At 50.6% G+C, this 18,071-nt stretch overlaps 1 protein-coding gene across 3 annotated transcripts in view; it reads right to left on the bottom strand.

The window, feature by feature from the left end:
* PTPN5 (protein tyrosine phosphatase non-receptor type 5) overlaps positions 1-14,345 on the bottom strand; it is a 58,875-nt gene extending 44,530 nt beyond the window's left edge. The window contains exon 1 of one of the 3 annotated variants that reach the window (XM_070365095.1): positions 13,922-14,345. The gene's annotated coding sequence lies outside the window, so the exon portion shown is untranslated. Of the gene's footprint in view, positions 1-10,468; positions 10,550-13,921 lie in introns of those variants that run through there. The other 2 variants (XM_070365098.1, XM_070365096.1) reach the window with 2 other exon arrangements.
* Between the last annotated feature and the right edge of the window lie 3,726 nt (positions 14,346-18,071).

The raw sequence follows: 18,071 nt of genomic DNA, 5'->3' as shown, positions 1-18,071 counted from the left end.
AGGGAAACAGGCTTTGGTCCATGGGTGGGGCTGGGGGGGAGCCGGAGTCGGGGGTAGAGGGTGGGGAAAGGGGAGCTTTCCCACCCCAGTCAGTGACTGACACAGGCCCAGCTCCCCTGTGTGGGTCAGTATCTACTGCGGACAGGTGTATCTGTGTGGTGGACAGGACCAGAAGATGTTCAATCGAAGAGTGGGATTTCAGGGCTGAAAGGTCATCTGGTTTAATCCTCTGCTCTCCAAGATTCTGAAAACGCCCCACTTCGGCCCCCTCTTTCTCCACCCAAGGTATACAGTTTAATTTACAAGGAGGAAACAGACAGTTACAAATGTGAAGGCGTGATCACATCTCTTGGGAGGGGAGTGTTTTTATGTTTCCTTTCTGTTAGATGCTCGCTTCTACTCGGGATGCCTTGGAATGCACTTCGCCCTTCAGGGAAAAGCACCCGTTTCCCCTCTCTGCTTGAAAAAACACTTTAAGACCCTTTCAAGACCCTGTTCAAATGTGGCCTCAGCAGTACTCTCCCTGACTCCCTTAGAAATAACTGATTATTTTTAAATTATTTTATTTTTCTTGGCCATGCCACGTGGCATGCAGGATCTTAGTTCTCCGACCAGAGACTGAACCCAGTGGAGGAATCTTAACCACTAGACCACCAGGGAAGTCCCTTGGTGGTTATCTCCTGATGCCCTGTATCCGCACCTCACACGGAGCGACCCAAACACAAACCTGTGGACTGTAATCACGGCAGCTTCCTTTTACCGAGTGCTTAGGGAGTGTTGGATACCGTGCCAATACTGTACATGTATTACATCACTCATCTCTCACCACAGCCTTGTGAGCTAAACACAGTTGTCAGCCCCTCCTACACATGTGGAGATGAGGACTTGGAGAGACTGAGTCACTTGCTCAAGGTCATCCAGATGGTTCAAACAGAAGCAGGCTTCAAACTCAGTTTGCCTCCACCCCAGACCCAGGCTTTATTGAAGCCACCAGGTGCATGGCCTCTGATGTGGACGTTCCTATCTCCTCACTTAATACTCTGTCTGGCACCAGGAAGATACTCAAGATCTATTCTTGAGAAAAATAAATGAAAATAGGGCTAGGGTTTGAGTGTGTATAAATGGCTCATCAAAAACGCCACAAAGCACAGGCTTTGGGATTGGGCGGCCAAGTCTGAGTCAGTGCTGCCTCACTGACTGCCTGATCTTAGATAAGATGCTTGACTTCTCCGCAGCTCAGTCTCCTGATCTGTGAAATAGGGAAAGCAGTGTCTACACTTCAGAGGGTCTCAGGGAGACTGAATGAATGCTGATCCTTACGTGAAGTTTTTACATGAGATGCATGTAAAATGCTTAGACAGGGTCCAGTAAGCTCTTGAAAAGGCTCTCATCATCTAGTGTGGCAGGTGTTGCCTGCTTTTCCGTTAATACAAGCCTTCTCACCCACAGGTGAGGTTCATGGAGGCTCTGGAATGAGCCTGAAGTGAAGTGAAAGTCGCTCAGTCGTGTCCGACTCTTTGTGACCCCATGGTCACAGGCTCCTCTGTCCATGGATTTCTCTAGGCAAGAATACTAGAGAGGGTAGCTGTTCCCTTCTCCATGGGAATCTTCCCAACCCAGGGATCGAACCCAGATCTCCTGCATTGCAGGTGGATTCTTTACCCTCTGAGCTTAGTGGTATGCTAACAAACTGGTTCTCAGAAAAAAAATAAAAATTTTAAAAGCTATAATTTGTGGCATTTGCCAATTTCCCTGGTGTAAATGCTCCCACCATGGCTGATGTCAAACTATGAATGTGAGGGGCCATGCTGCCAGTCTTGGAAGAGATCAGAAGTTTGACTCAAACGCTTGGTGCCTCAGTTTTCTCATCTGCAAAACGGACCAGTAGCACAGAATGCACTACATAAATGCTCTTGTTACTGTTTAGTCACTAAGTCGTGTCCAACCCTTTTGCGACCGCATGGACTGCAGCCTGCCAGGCTCCTCTGTCCATGGGATTTCCCGTGCAAGAATATTAGAGTGGGTTGTCATTTCCTTCTCCAGAGGATCTTCCTGACCCAGGGAGCAAACCCGCACCTCCTGCATTAGCAGGCAGGTTCTCTACCACTGAGCTACCAAGGAGGCTCATTTAAGCGTTAACTATTATTTCCACAACACTCAGTCTCACTCTTGCTCATCCGGCTCTGACACTGGCCCCATCCCAGCGCCTGGCCTTCCGCCTGATGCCCTGGCAGGCACAATCTCTGTCTTGGTCATCTTCCTTCTAGGACTGAGGCCTTGTCCACTCTTGCAGCTCTGCCCTCTCCAAACGGAACTAGAATCCTGACCTAGCCAGTGCTGGTGACACACACACCCTGATCGCAAATGATTCTGGGCTTCTGATCTCTACCTGCCTCTGGTTTTAGCCCTAGATGTCCCTGATGCCAACCTTGGGCCTGAATGCCAGGGCCACCTGTGCGTTGCTCTGGATTGTCCATGAAGATCCTGTCTGGCATCTGCTCCGCTCTCCATCACCCACAGAACCACCTCTCATAGGGCTCGTACACACTTGGAAAGGAGGGGGCTGGGGTACAGAGCTAGGTCTGTTCCCACCTGCGGCTAGGGAGAACTCTGGCTCCTGCCACACCTCACTGTGGGGTCTAGTCCTCCATCAGGGCCCCCACCCTCAGCCTCTCAGGTAGCCCTTCTGTGCTCAGGTTGGGAAGATGCTGGCACTTCAGGGTTTGGTAAAAGAATCAGGCAAAACTGAGACCCAATCAGAGCCTGGGGGGGACACAAGATGGAAACTGTTTGGAAACGTGAGCTGGGTCTGAGGCAGCTTTGCTAGGAGAGAGGACACTGTATGAGCCAGGAAGTTGAATGGAATAGGAAAGAGGAAAAAAGAAGCCAGAATTCAAGGCTGAAAAGGGTCTAGAGACCAGGGGCCGGGGGAGGGCTGTGACCAAGCCTTCAGTTGCTGGGAGAATCCCTCAAAACACAGCAGACTGGATGTTCTGAGGTCACACACCTTAAGGCAGCCACGGTCCTCTGCAAAAAGGATGGATTCGGAGGCCGAGAGACCTGGCTGAAACGCTGTGCTCTGCCACCTTGTCCCCACGGGGTCCTGGACCTGTGTCCTAGCTTCTTTGAGCCTCGGTTTCTTCCTCTGGGCTGCGGAAGCAATAGGAGCTGCCGGTCACAAGCTTATGGTAAAGATGGTGGAAGTGACTGAGGCAGAGAAAGGACGAGGCCACCGGGGCTGACAGCCTCCCTGTCACCACGCTGACCTGCTTCAAAGCTGCCTCTCCCAGGCCCCTCCAAGCCGCTCCTGCCCTCCATAGCAGGTGGTGCCATCAGCTGCAAAGCTCTGTTTCCTTTGTCCTTAGGCTCTGCCAGGTGTCCTGGAGCTAAGGAGAGCAATGCTGAAGATGCTACCTTGAGGATGAACGGGGCCTCTCTGGTAGAACTGCTCTCTCCCCTTTGGAGAGCCCTTGGTGGTTTCGGGGTCCCCTGGGTCAGACACAGGGCCCAGAGGAAGGTGGGGCATAAAGAGCTGAAAACCCAACTTCATGGGGCTCCCCAGATCGTCTTCCATCATGAACACTGCCCCAGCCCCCAGCCACCCTCACTGTTGCTTCTCAGCCCGTGTCTCCCTGGTCCTCCGTCCTGGACAGGCCCCTCTGCTCCTCTCCCCTGAGCTGTGGCCAGGGCCTGCCGAAGCTCACGCCGCCTCTGGGAAACCTCCCCAGGGAATCCAGCGCACACTGACGTCTCTTCCAGCTGAATTCTTTCCCTAGTGTTTTGATCTGTAACTCGGCACCCGGCAATGGACCACACTCCAGCCTGGGCCACTCCCTGGCTCTCTTGCCCAGAACCTTGACTGTTGTGAGCTGCCCAAGCTGGGGGTAGGAGGGACAGGGGATGGGTCTCCTTCTGTCTCTTCTAAGATGGGGAGTCCAGTACACCGAGGACAGGATGGAAGGCCAAGCAATGTACATCCAGCTCCTTCTGCACATTCAAGTTTGTAAAGGAGATGCGAAGGAGATTAAATAGGAGAAAAGAGGGAAGGAAGAAGTGAATGAAAAGGAGTGAAAGGTGAAGGAAGGGGACCTATGTGAGACTTAGGACCAGAGTCACAAGAAGACAGATCAGGCCATGATCCAGGCTGCCTTGGCTCATGCTTTAAGGCTTTCTATAGATTACTCTTGATTATGTAACTGTGGCTCAACAGACTCCTCTCTTTGAAAAACCTTTGGAACTCACCTCCTCCAGGCAGCCTTCCTTGATTGGCTCTACTCTTTTGCCCATCCCCTTGACTCCCTGAGCTGTATTACTTTGCACTTATTAACGCCCATGGATTTCCCATGAATCCAGATCCTCTAGGCAAGGGCTGAGGTCTCTGCCTCATTGTAGTTGAGTTTAATGCTACATTTACCATTTGTGGTCAGAGATTACACTCTTTTTTCCATCACCTTTCTTTGATCAATTTCAGAGGGTGGTTTGGGGATATATTTTGCACAGCTGTTTTAGACCCAATTTGCCTCGAAGTAATCTTGAGACAGCATCTGCTTTAATCTTAAATGTTTCTTTACTATCAGGCTCTGTGTGCTGGACCCATGAGGATATACAGATGACTAAACCCCAGTCCTGCCCTCAACCAGCTTGCAGTCCTGTGAGCAGAGTGGAATAGGTGCTAAATGTCAATGGAGGCTGTGGGACATGGGTGCCTGGGAGGGCACAGCGGGAAAATCCAGGAAGCTGCACAGGGAATTGATGTCTGAGCATCCCAAGGACCAAAGGACCCAGAGAGCTCACCAGACTGCGCAGAGGGTATTCCAGGCAGAGAACACTGCAGCAGCAGAGGCCAGAAGTGAAAGGGCAAGGCGAGCTGGGACAGGGCCCCTCAGTGTGGCTGGACAGTGGGCAGGAGGGGGCCTCATTTCCCACGGCTGAGGGCTTCGGGCATCCTGCGAACACACACAGACTGTAACTCACTTTCCCACTTTCACAGCCCCCCAAAGTGGGCTGTAACTCACAGCCCACTTTCCCTCGGTAGGATAAAGGCGAGGACTGCCATTCTAGTTGGCATTTACAGATCTGCGTGTCAGGGAGAGTGGGGGTGTAACAATACAGATGGATTTCAAAAACTACTTATGACACAAAGACCACACGCTACCTGAGTTCATTTATACCAAGATCAAGAACAGACAAAAGTCATCTTCAGTGACAGAAATGGCGAGGACGGTTCCCTCTGAGGGCGGGTACTGACTGACGGAGAAAGAAGGAACTCTGAGAGGTGATGGAAACGTCCCACATCTCAATCCTGGTGATGGTTATTCTACTTCATATAGTCATCAAAACTTGCTGAATGCAATGCTGAATGTACATCTTCCTGCTCATAAAACCGACCTTCAAATGCGTGTGAGCATTCTCAGTTGTCATGATGACTGAAGGGTGCTCCTGGGGAATATTCAGGGGAGTGGCCAGGGATGCTGTCATAATAAAGAACTCCCCACCTACAGACCAGCAGAGTCCTTGTTAGAAACACTGCTGTAGGCCTCAGGGAGCTACAAGAGGTTCAAAGAGCAGAGAGAACTGGCTACTTCTGGGTTCTGGGAAGGCAGGGCTTTGAGGTGATGGGAGCCCACAGGTCCAGGTATCTTGGGTGTGAAGTGACACAGAGGTGGATATGTGACTTCCACTGCCACTCCTGGGCCTTGTATTTGGCCAACTCCAGCCCACTGGCCCAATGCTGCCCAGACCTGGGAGGCACCCTGGGTTGTCCCTCTAAGGCATCCCAGAAGGGGTTGGAAGGAGAGCAGCTAAGGGAGTCAGAGGCAGCAAATGTCAGAGGGAAAAGGACAGGCCCCATGCTGGCCTCCCTGCCTCGATAAGCACCGGGGATGCTGACTCTGAGCGTCTTCCTCTGAAACGTAGTCTCAGTGGAGCAGGAGCAGGTGGGAGTTGGGGGCACCCTGGGTGACCAGAGGCACAGGAAGCAGGGCTGGATGCTGCCACTGCTCCTACCAAAAACCATGTTCTGAAATCATGAGCCACAGAAGAACACAGCCAGCTCCCACCAAAATGCTCACCTGACCCCTTCCTTCAGGAAGCCTTCTCTGACCTCCACACTGAGCAGGTGTCTGTCCTGGGTCCCCAGAACCCTCAGCTCATCACCAGGGCACAGTTACATACCTAAGTGTGAATTCCTGCTCTGCCACTTACTTGCTGTGTGTTTCTGGCAAGTTACTTAAACTCTCTGAGTCTTTATCAATACACTGAGAACAATAAAAACTTTTCTGCAATGAACTGTGATAAAAGATCAGTGAGATAACGTAGTAAGCACTCAGAAACGTTAGTACTTATGACTACCAGAGTGGGCATCTGTACAGGCCATTGTTGTCTGGATACTCACTGGTGACCCCAACAGACACACACAAGCTCCTGTGGGCAGGGTCCCCACGGCAGGTTGATTTCCTGGCGCAGTAAATACCTGCATGTGTGAATGAATCCCAATTCCGAAAGATCTCTCCTGAGAGCTCTCTTTTTCCACCCACGATGCCTCTAAATCACCATAATTCCTCAGAAATGGAGGGTGGATTCATTTGTATTCTGTTCCCTTTTCTCTCTTCCCTCCAACGCCATGGAGAAACCTACACAACATTTACTTAGAAAAATTAATGGTTTCTTCCTGGACCCTCCACTCCTAAAACTTCATTTAGTGGTCTTTTTCAATGAGTACCCAAAAATCCTTAATAAAAACCACCCTGTGGTTCCTCAAAAAGTTAAATATAGACGTATCATTTGATCTAGCAATTCCACTTCTAGGCCTGGACCCCAAATAATGGGAAGCACGGGCTCAAGTAGGTACCTGTATGTCAAAGTGCATAACAGCATTATTCACAATATCCAGAAGGCAGAAGCAACCCCGGTGTCCATCGACAGATGAATGGCTGAACAAATGTGGCACATACATACAATGGACTATTACTCAGTCTTAAAAAGGAAGGAAATTCTGGCACAGGGTACAACCTGGGTGAACACTGAAAATATGCTAAGTGAAATAAGCTAGCCACGAAAGGACGAATGGCATATGATCCCACTTATAGACGGTACCTAGAACATGTGGAAATAGAAAGAGGTTATCAGAGACTGGGGTAGGGGGAATGAGGAGTCATTGTTTAATGGGTACAGAGGTTCAGTTTTGCGATGTGAAGAGTTCTATGGATAGATGGTGACAATGGCTGTACTACAATATGAATGCATTTAATGCTACTAAACTATATACTTAGAATGGTTACAGTAGTACATTTTATGTATTGCTTCCTAATTTAAAAAAGGCACCCCAAACCAAATCATCAAACCGCTGGAGGGACTCCATCTGAAATCTGACACCCCTCTATCACACCCTCAAGGCCTGTGACTCTGGCCTCCTGGCCCATAGTCTCCCTCTCCAGCCTTTCCTTGGCTCCAGCTCTGGTATCCACTGTTTTCTTTCCACCTCAGGATCCAGGGCCATGTCATCAGCATCCATGAAATCAACCTGCATCGACACGTTCTTTAATCGCATGCTCCTCTTCCCCCCTCCCCAGCAGTCCCGTCCTGTCCACCCTCTTGGGGATGGTTATATCAGAAGCCTTGAGAATCTGAGATGGAAGAGCTGTGTTTGTAAAGATGTTCACTACTGCGTATGTTCACCAAATAAGAAATGGCTAAGTAAAGTATGGTAAAACCACTGAGGATGGAAGAAGGTCATGCATGAACACAAAAGTTATGAGAAAACGTTAAGTAAAAAATGCTGGGTACAAAACTAGACAACTATTAAAAGATACAGATCCATAGAAGAAACAGAATGGGACAGATAAAATCATAGTTCATCTTACATTTAATTCTACAGTGTGGTTCTGTTATTTTTATGGTATAACTTATTTTTTTAAAGACTGGACCACTCTCCTAGGCAGATGATGAAATCTTTGGGTCCACTCCAGACAGCCACATGCTGCCCACCACTGAAGTTCACTGAATGAATCCCTCCTGAGTGGCTTCCAGAGAATTGGGGGGAGAAAAGGAACATCTCCACTCTTAGGAAAGACATGTTAAAGCTTGGTACAGTATGTCTCTCTAGGTCTCTCAACCAGTCATCTCATCACATGAAGGTCTGTATGCTGCCATCACAGTAACCAGATATAGTCAAGAACAGTTGATGCCCTTCATTAGGCCAAAGTCAGGAATTCTTACTAAGACACTGCTCGCTTACAAATTGTGGATCCCCTGTGTCTAGCTTGAGGGGATCCCTTCCCAACTCAACGTGCTGCACCCCAGCTATAGAAACTTAAGTCTAGACTGTGTCAAGGGGGGGACACAGGAAGGAAGATGGCTTTGATTCTAAGTGCCACAGTTGAGTGGAGAAGGCAATGGCACCCCACTCCAGTGCTCTTGCCTGGAGAACCCCACGGACGGAGGAACCTGGTAGGCTACAGTCCATGGGGTTACTAAGAGTCGGACACAACTGAGTGACTTCACTTTTACTTTTCACTTTCAAGCATTGGAGAAGGAAATGGCAACCCACTCCAGTGTTCTTGCCTGGAGAATCCCAGGGATGGGGGAGCCTGGTGGGCACAGGGTCGGACATGACTGAAGCGACTTAGCAGCAGCAGCAGCCACGGTTGAGTGGGAAAAGCTTTCTTCTAAGAGTCTGGGATTTCTGGAGCTTTGCCAGACATTGCTGGCCAAGGTACTCATCCTATATCTCACCAGATGCTAAAAAGATGGAGGTAACATTAAAGAATGGTGAAAGACCTTATTTTCCACAATGCCACTGTTGATGGTAAGGAAAAGCTTTTTGGTGATGGTACTGTGCAAAAATTAAAAGGGTTAAGTGTTTTTTTCTTCAGCTGACTTGAGTTTCCAGTTCCTAGAAGTGACAAGACATGCAGAAATCAGATGGAATTTGGACCAGGGCACCTAGAGACAGTCTGTGCTTCTCAGATTTAGATTACCTGTCAACTTGCCCCCTCAGAAGGTCCGGCCTAGTATCTGGTTCTGTCTGCTTGGTGGAAGCATCAATCTCCTCTGTGGCAGGACCACCTGTCTGCCTCCCGTATATCACATCATCTGAGTGTCACAGGGAGCCACACCCCGACGCTGCGACACTGGTCACTGTCCTCTGGGAAGATGACAGTGTGGGCCTGCAGACATCACAGACCACTGTGCTGAGTCCTCAAGGGCCCCAGAAACCCAAGCCTTACCGCCCAGAGACGGGAAACAGTATGGGAGAGGGGAAGGACTTTGACCCAGCTCACGTAACTACAAGTAAGCTTTGGACTGAACAGATATACACACATGGAGAGCTATGATGACCCTCCCTGGTAAGAACATCTTTCCTGGTCTGTGGGTTAAATTTTCGGTAAAAGGTGCCATATATTTTGAAATGTTCACACATATCCTGTGTTCAACTTAATGCAGACAAAAAGCTTTAAACGATTAGCCATCTTTTGGAGTTTTTCCATTCCTACTTGTAGATCCATTTAAACAATTAATTAGGTGCTTGAAGAATTTATACTTCTATAAATAGTTTCTCTCTCCCCATCGCCCTCTCTGCTTTCTTTGAAATCTGTCAATTTATTGAAGAAGATGATAATTCCTCGTCCTGACAATATGGGCCTTTGTGCTTCAGGTGAGTTAATTTAAAATCTCTCTAAGGGAAATGGCTGAGGGCATGAGTTACACAAGGGAAAATCTGAAACGAAACCAAAAGGCTGTATATTTGCACTGGAAAGGGGATGAGGGAAGACCATAAAAGGTTACCATTTTAACTGTATTACAAGCATTTCAGGTATGTTTGACTATTTCATCTTAGTCAACAGTCACGCTGAACATGCAGACATGACTCAAACTTTCTTTTTTTTTTTTTTTTTGACTCAAACTTTCAAACGTGAATGATATCACAGATATTCAGATCATCTGAGCTTTATCATTTTGACCATACACAGCTTACTATGCCCTTACCTTACTATGCTACAATACCTTTATTCAGTCCAAGATATGAGGCTTTAAGAGAAAGAGAAGGTTAGACAGCATCATCAACTCAATGGACATGAATTTGAGGAAACTTGGGGAGATAGTGGAGGACAGAGGAGCCTGGAGTGCTGCAGTCTATGAGGTCGCAAAGATTCGGATACAACTGAGCAACTGAACACCACCACCAACACCAAAAGGCTGCATACATAAATGGTGGTTTCCTGCTTGTTAGACAGCTATTTAATGAGCCACTGCTGAGTGTCGGGCTTGGTTCTCTGGGCATGAAACACGCATGGAGAATGGGACTTTAATTCTCTTGGACCCATTAACATCACGTGATTTCTTATTACTCAGGCCTGTGTGATCTGGGCCTGCCCCTCTCTCCTCCATTTCTCCTTCCCACCCTCCCTCTTGGCCTATGTTTTATAGCCACACTTGCTGTCCCCTGAAAACACCAAGCTATTCTTACCCAGGGGCCTTTGCACTTGTGGTCTCCTCTTCCTAGAATCCTCTTCCCCAAGGTATCCTCCTCACTCCATTCAGGACTTTCAAATATCATTTCCTGGAAGATGATTCTATTTAAGGGTAAATCTCTTCCCCCCAGTCACCCCTCAATGGGTTTTATCTGTCTCCAGAGTATTGCTCACCTCTTGAAATGTTATACTTTGCTTATGTTTTCTGTCTCCCTTGGTAGAGGTAGTTCATCTTTTTTAGCAATGCATCTCTACAGAGTCTAGAACAACCTCGCGCAACAGATGTTTCTATGTGAATAATGAATGAAGCAACGGGTTTTGGACAGTTTGGGGTGCTCAGTGAGTCAGCTTTGCAGGAGTTGTTCTGGTGCCCGGTCAGATCGTGGCCCCCCACTCCTGGGCCTCCCCCTCTCCTTCCTGTTGGACTCTGTCTGTGAATGGATGCTCGGCCACTCAGGTTCCAAGCCTTGCCATCATTTCTCATTCCTCTCTTCTCTCCTCCCATATCCAGTCCACCGCTGATTCTGGTGACACTGCGGCCTCTGCATCAAATCCTCTTTCTCCTCATTCTTACAAGCCTCCCCTGCTCCCCGCCCCGCCCAGACCCTCCTGATCTCTTACCTGTAGGACTGTCATTGTTTCCTACCTGAGCTCCCTGCCAGCAGGCTCTCTCCTCCAATCTGTTCTGTGCGGCCAGAGTGAGTTTCCTAATGGCCATGTCTGATCAAGTCTCTCCCCTACTCAAAAACTAAAGGCCGAGCCCTTGGCTTGACACTCCTGCCCCAGCCACTGCCTCCACGCTCCTACCCAGTCTTCCTTCTCACAGCTCCTCTTTTATCCTTTTTGCTCCAGTGGGAATGAACCACTTTCCAGTTTCTACACTTGTCCTAGAAGCCCCTACCACCAGCTCTCTGCTCTTGCTGTTTTCACTATTTGTAATATTTTCCTCCTTCCTTCCACCATACAAATCATGCAGACCCAGCTCCAATGCTACTGAGCTTCTCCAAGAAGCCACTTCTCATCTTCCAGGAGAATAAAGCCTTCCTTCTCAACTTTGTCCAAGGAGTCAGCTGTCTCTTTCAGGACAGGTTTCAGGAAAGGATAGGCAAAGTGACGCAGAAGAAAGGGTTCAGGTTAAACTCTGAGTTTTAACTTCCCCATCTATAAAGTGGGAATAATAACACTACTGATATCATAAGATCAAATATGTAAGTGACAGCCTGTAAGAAAAACTTTGACTGTATATAAATGATCAAATTCAATTACCCTTAGGCGTGAAATAACTGATAAACAAAAGTGCGACTTCTCCTAGGAAGCTTCATGGATGTCCTAGGCTGGCTGAGCCCTAAGTCCAGGAATAGATCAGTGGAGGAGGGATTTTTTGAGAGACAGGGCCTTTCAGGATCTAAAATCTCATGTCCTTGAGCAATCTTTAAGAAGAGAAGAAGTGGAGGGTATATCCATAAGGCCAGGACCTAAATGGTATTAATAGCTACCTATTCCGAGTTTTTTCTATGCCCCAGGCACTGTGCTAAGTACCCTACATAAATGATCTCATCATAGAGTAATAGAAGAGGAAAACCAGGCCCACAGCAGTTATATAAATAAGTGCTTCCTCCCTCCCCCCACCACACTAACAATTTAGACCTGAAAGCTATCCTGAAAATCTCCAACCCAATGATCTTATTTTTCGGATGGAGAAATTGAGACCCAGAGAGGTTATAAGCATTCACTGAAATTGTTCAGCCAGGAAGGAGACCCCAGGTCTCTTCACTCTGAGGGTGAGAGACGTCGCATTGCAATTGCAACTCAGGGGCCACCGCTCATTATGAAGTCTATGCAAATAGTGCTTCTGGAGCACTATGCCATTTACATACCCAACAATATGAGTGGTGGCTCCTGGAGAGATGCCAGCTGGTCACCCTGTCTCTGCTCCTTGCCAGGCTGCTCCCTCAAGAAGGAAGCTCTCGAGACAAGAGCCTCAGGCCCCTAGAGACTGAATACTGTCCTCCTTGCCAACTCCCCCATCCAACAGTCTTTTCAAAGGTGACTGACTTCATCCATTCACCACCCACCTTGCACTCACTCCATCAACACACCTCTCAGGACACCTCTCTGCACCAGGTACTGGGTTCAGCTCTGGGGACACCCAGCTGCCCTTGGGGGAGTCTTGCCCTGAGCCACCACCCGAGCCTGATGGGGCTGTAACTCAAGCCTCCCCAGCAGCTCCATCAGCAGTACCTAGAGGCTACATGGAACAAACCTCAAGGAGGGAGAGATGGCCGGACAGGAAGTCCCTGGAGACCTCTGCAAAGGGATGATGAAGGGAGCTTGGTTGGATCAGAAAGCTGAGGCCCTTAAGGTGCAGTGGGGAGTGAGGGGGAAGGCATCTCATCAGGTCAAAGGTGGGGGGGTGATGGCTCCTCAACCACAACATCACCTGGTCCAACTGAGGACACTGTTTCAGTGATTTCAAACCTGAGTACCTGCTTAAGAGATCCCCTGTGAGGCTGAAAGAGCCTTTTTTTTTTAAACAGAAAATATGGTAGCTAATGAATGGCACCTACTGCTCCAAGGGGGGAGGGGGGCAGGGTGGAATTACAAAGACTTTCCTGATATACTGGGGTAAATTTTTATGTTCTAGGGTTTCGTTGAGGATAAGGATGGAATTGTATAGGAGAGGAAGTAAGTCTGAAAGCCAGGGACGCTAGATTCTAATGCAGGTTTTGCCTTGAACCCTCCTGTGACCTTGGTCAAGCCACCTCACTGGGCCTCAGTTTCCCCATCTGTAGAATGAGGGGGCTAAATGAATTCCCAAGGTTCACCTGGTCCTGACCCTCGAAAGCCACACGATCCCTGGTAAGGTAAGCCCCTCAGACTCTGACCCGAGCAATCTCCAGGTTTTGCAGGAGTCTGGGCCTCAGCCGGTAGAAGGGGCACGCTGGGGGAGGGGAACGCGCTGGGCTTTCATTTTGGGGGTGGGTTGGGGAATTGGTGGTTTAAGCTACACGGTCGGGGGAGGCGAAGCGAAGGCTGGGAGCCACGGTTAACAGGCCAGCAGGCTAGCGGCGATCTCCAACCTCCCCCCGGAGCTTCGGACCCTGGAGAGGTAATGCAGCCAGGAGCCGCGCACCCGCCACAGCAGCAGAGGCTCGGACCCGGGACCGCCATCGCGATCCCTCCCCTCTCGGGAACCGCGCACGAGCTTCGTGGGGAGTGGCTGCTGCTCCCTCCCCTCTACCCAGGGCCGGGTCCCCTCCCAGGCTTGGAGGACCCTTCCCCCAGTCCGGGGGCGTCGGGAGCCCCATGGGGGCGTGGCGGGGGCGGGCGCCTGCTTCTCCGCCCGGGGGTCTGGAGGAGATCTGTTGCCGGGCCTCCCTGGGAGGGACCCTGCGCCCTCCACCTCCCAGCTCCCCACACAAAGGCGCCGACTGAGGCGCAGCACTTACCGGCCAGAGGGCTCCGGGCGCCGGCGAGCGGGCGGGCAGGCTGGCGGGAGGATGTGCGCGCGCGAGTGTGCGTGTGTCCCTGTGTGTGTCAGCGCGAGTGTGTGAATGTGTGTATGTGACGGGGACCTCGCCGAGCTCTGCGCGTCTGCGTCTGCGGGGGCGTCCGTCCGTCCGTGGGTCCGTCTGCCCTGCGCTCTGTCCCGTGCTCCGTGCGCGCTCCCTCGCCCGGCCGCCTCGCCAAACCGGCTTCGGCTGCAGAGTCTCGGGCGCAGCCGCCGGGTCGGCTCGGCACCCTCGGCCCCGGCTCCGCCCCGCCCCCGGGCGGGCTTGCGCCGCTCCCCGGGAATTGCGCAGGGCCCGCGGGGCTGGCGGGCGGGGGGCGGGGAGATCCGGCGGCGTCCGGGGCCCAAGTCGGGCGGGATCACAGACCCTTCATCCCTGCCTGACCCTGGTCTCGGGCGCCTGCACCCCGCAACTCCGCTTGGAGTCCACGCAGACACTGCGCCCGCGCCGAGGTTGCCTGGACAGGGAGGGCGGGGAAGCGGGAGCACCGCATCCATTTCATTCATGATTTTCTCCTCTCGGAAGCCCCGAGGCCCGGGCCGCGCCGCTACGGCGGCCGTCAGAGGGACCCCGGCAGGGCCGTGAGCACCGAACCCGGTGCAGGAGGGACAGGCAGACAGCTGAGGGTAGGGGAAAGCAAGACAAAGGGGTCATAGCCAGGGTTGGGGGGAATTGTATGGAGGGGGTGCTGTGGCGCTCCCCGCATGACGCCCGCAAGATGTCATTGCCACACCTGCACAAGCGGTGTGGTTGCAAACCCGGGGCGCACGCAGTGCCGGGTGCCCAGGACCTGCTCCCGTACTGTCGGTGGAGGCACTCGCCTTACCACCCTTCCCCGTTGAGTCGCTGAGGAGTAAAACCTTCCTTCGCCGGATCTCACCCTCCTGATGCGCGTCATGGGGCGTGCATCTGTCTATGCTTTATGGGGGGAGGGCACCGGGCGGCCGGAAGTTCAAGGGGCTGCCCACGCACCCCACAGTCCCACGTTCCTCAGGCTGGCGCCCCATTCTGTCCCGACTTTTTGAAATATTGGGAGACACACAGGGCCGGGAAGCTGTAAAAGCTTCGTTTTTACAGGGGGTACCAAGGTGCACCATCACAGAGCTACACCCTGATGCCAGCTACCGCCCTCTTTGACCTGGATTTCTACAATAGCCTCCTTCCTGGTACCCCCGCTGCCACCCTTGACCCCCTGCAGTCGATTCTCTACTGTCAGAGCTAACCTTTGAAAACGTAAGTCAAATGGCGTTGCTTCTTTACTGGAAATCCTTCAATGGCTCTCCACTCATTCAAGGGAAAGCTACAGCCCCTGTAATGGCCTGCAAGGCCTCTCAGGAGCTGGCTTCCTTTTGTTTAACTCTGAGACTTCACTTCCTACCGCTGCAGTCACAGGGGCCTTTTTAGTGCATCACCAACATGGTAGCCACCCTGTGGCCTCAGGGCCTTTGCACTGCTATTTTCTCTGCCTGGAAACTTCCCCCAGATAGTCACATGGCTTGCTCCTTTACCTCTTAAAAGTGTTGCCTCAAACAGGCTTCTGTGACCACTCTATTTTAAATGCACACCCACTCCCTCCATTTTCTCCATGGTAGTCATGACCTTTGTTTTGTGTTCCCTGCCCGTAAGGTTCACTGGCCCTTCACTTCCAGCTCTCACCTTAGTCCTCTGGCATCCTAGTTCTCCAGCCTTACCACACTCTTCTCTAAACAGACTGCATTTTCCCATTTCTAGCCTTTGTTCAGGCTGTGCTTTCAGCCTGGAATTTCTCCGTCCTTCAGCATAAGGCTAATTTTCCCCAAACAGTGCCAGTGTAATGTTGCTGCTGCTGCTGCTAAGTCACTTCAGTCGTGTCCGACTCTGTGCGACCCCACAGACGGCAGCCCACCAGGCTCTCTTGTCCCTGGGATTCTCCAGGCAAGAACACTGGAGTGGGCTGCCATTGCCTTCTCCAAGGCATGAAAGTGAAAAGTGAAAGTGAAGTCGCTCAGTCCCCTCGGACTCCTAGAGACCCCACGGACTGCAGTCTACCAGGCTCCTCCGTCCATGGAATTTTCCAGGCAAGAGTACTGGAGTGGGGTGCCATTGCCTTCTCCAAGTATAATGTTAGCAGCTACCATAACTGAGTGTGTAGTGTGTGCCGGGCACTGCTTTGTATGGAATGCCGTCCCCTCCATGTCTTACCTAATTTTTAAGTTCCAGTTCAAACGCCTCCTTCTCCGTGGAGGCGTCTCTCATATTTCCAAGTATGCAGCCCTCATTCCTCTGTTTGCTGTACCAACGGTTCCTTGTCTTTTTGTTTTTTTCCTAGGAGGGGCACAGAGCCCAGCTGGGTTTTATTATCCTCAAGTAGTTTCTAATGGGACAAGGGGAAGGATTAAATGTCAGATCAGCAGGCCACGATGCTTGGTCTGTCTGAAGGCATGGGTGCATGTGTCAGCCAGTACTCAACGACTCTCTTTCTCTTCCAGAAAGCATCATCTCTGTCATTCACCATGAGTCTGATTTTCCCCATACAGTGTCAGTGTAACCTTAGCAGCTACCATAACTGAGTGTTTAGTATGTGCCGGGCACTGTTTTGTATGCTTCCAATGCAGAGACATTACTTTGCCAAGAAAGGTCTGTCTAGTCAAGGCTATGGTTTTTCCAGTGGTCATGTGTGGATGTGAGAGTTGGACTGTGAAGAAAGCTGAACACCGAAGAATTGATGCTTTTGAACTGTGGTGTTGGAGAAGACTCTTGAGAGTCCCTTGGACTGCAAGAAGATCCAGCCAGTCCATTCTAAAGGAGATCAGCCCTGGGTGTTCATTGGAAGGAATAATGCTAAAGCTGAAACTCCAGTACTTTGGCCACCTCATGCGAAGAGTTGACTCATTGGAAAAGACTCTGATGCTGGGAGGGATTGGGGGCAGGAGGAGAAGGAGATGACAGAGGATGAGATGGCTGGATGGCATCACTGACTCAATGGACATGAGTCTCAGTGAACTCTGGGAGATGGTGATGGACAGGGAGGCCTGGCATGCTGCGATTCATGGGATCGCAAAGAGTCAGACACAACTGAATGACTGAACTGAACTGAACTGGACTGAATGCTCTTCATGGTGACTTTGTGAGGCAGGCATTTTGATATCACCATTCTCAGAAGAGGAACTGGAAAGAAATGACTTCCTTACAGTCAGTCCCACAGTTGCTATATGAGGGGTGTGTGTTTCAAATTAAGATCTAGCTGATTCCAAAGCCCAAGCTCATAGAGCAGAGACCCTGGTGGCTAATGCATGAGGGAGCCTCAGCAAGGTCACCATGGCTCAGGTTTTTGCTGAAGCCAGCTCGGGAATCACAGGGCCGTGGCTCTGGGAGTGAGAGGAGACCTTGCTGTCTGTGGTACCTGGGATGTCCTATGGTGGAGGCTTGTTGTTGCCCTTCATAAAGTCAGCTTTGGAAGGCCAGAGCTGCCTCCTAAGCATTCCTACCTGTGTGCCCTGGGTTCATAGCCCAGCCTCAGCTGTCAGGTGTGGCTCACAATGCCCATGTCAAAGGGTTATGGTGAGGAAGGAGCATGATAATATACTTACAGGATAGGAGGGGATCAAAAATGGTCTTTCTCCTCTGCTTCTTGTAGGGAGTTTCTGTCACTTAGAGACATACCCAAACTTGTCTTCTCACCCCGTTTCTCCCCTGTGCATCCTTTTATTTAAATTTTCCAGATTCCTGTAGTCCATTGAGCGTTGCCCTGGGGTACAGGTAAGGAAAGAAAGCAACATTTATTGAGGGCTAGCCATGTGACTTGTGCGCACTCTCCTTTCTTCTTCGCAAACCCTTGAAAAGGGAGGTTCTGTTGTTACCAGTGAGGACATTGAGGCACAGAGAGCTCAGAAGACTTCCCTATGGCTACAGCCCTCACTAATTAATAGCAGTAAAGAGATTCTAACCTGCGTCTGATGCTGCACTTAGCCACCACCTGTCTTCTTCGATCTCATCACCATGAAAAACAACTCCATCAATTTCCTTTCTCGTCTCTGATGGGGAAGAAGGAGTGTTTTCTGAGGTCCCCAGCAATGAAGTAGTTGTGAGCTTGGGAGGATTTAGGCTT

Source organism: Bos mutus, chromosome 29, assembly GCF_027580195.1.
Source record: "Bos mutus isolate GX-2022 chromosome 29, NWIPB_WYAK_1.1, whole genome shotgun sequence".
In the NCBI taxonomy this organism is placed as follows: domain Eukaryota; kingdom Metazoa; phylum Chordata; class Mammalia; order Artiodactyla; family Bovidae; genus Bos; species Bos mutus.
Note: the sequence above shows the minus strand (reverse complement) of the source record. Positions and strands in the feature narration are given on the sequence as shown.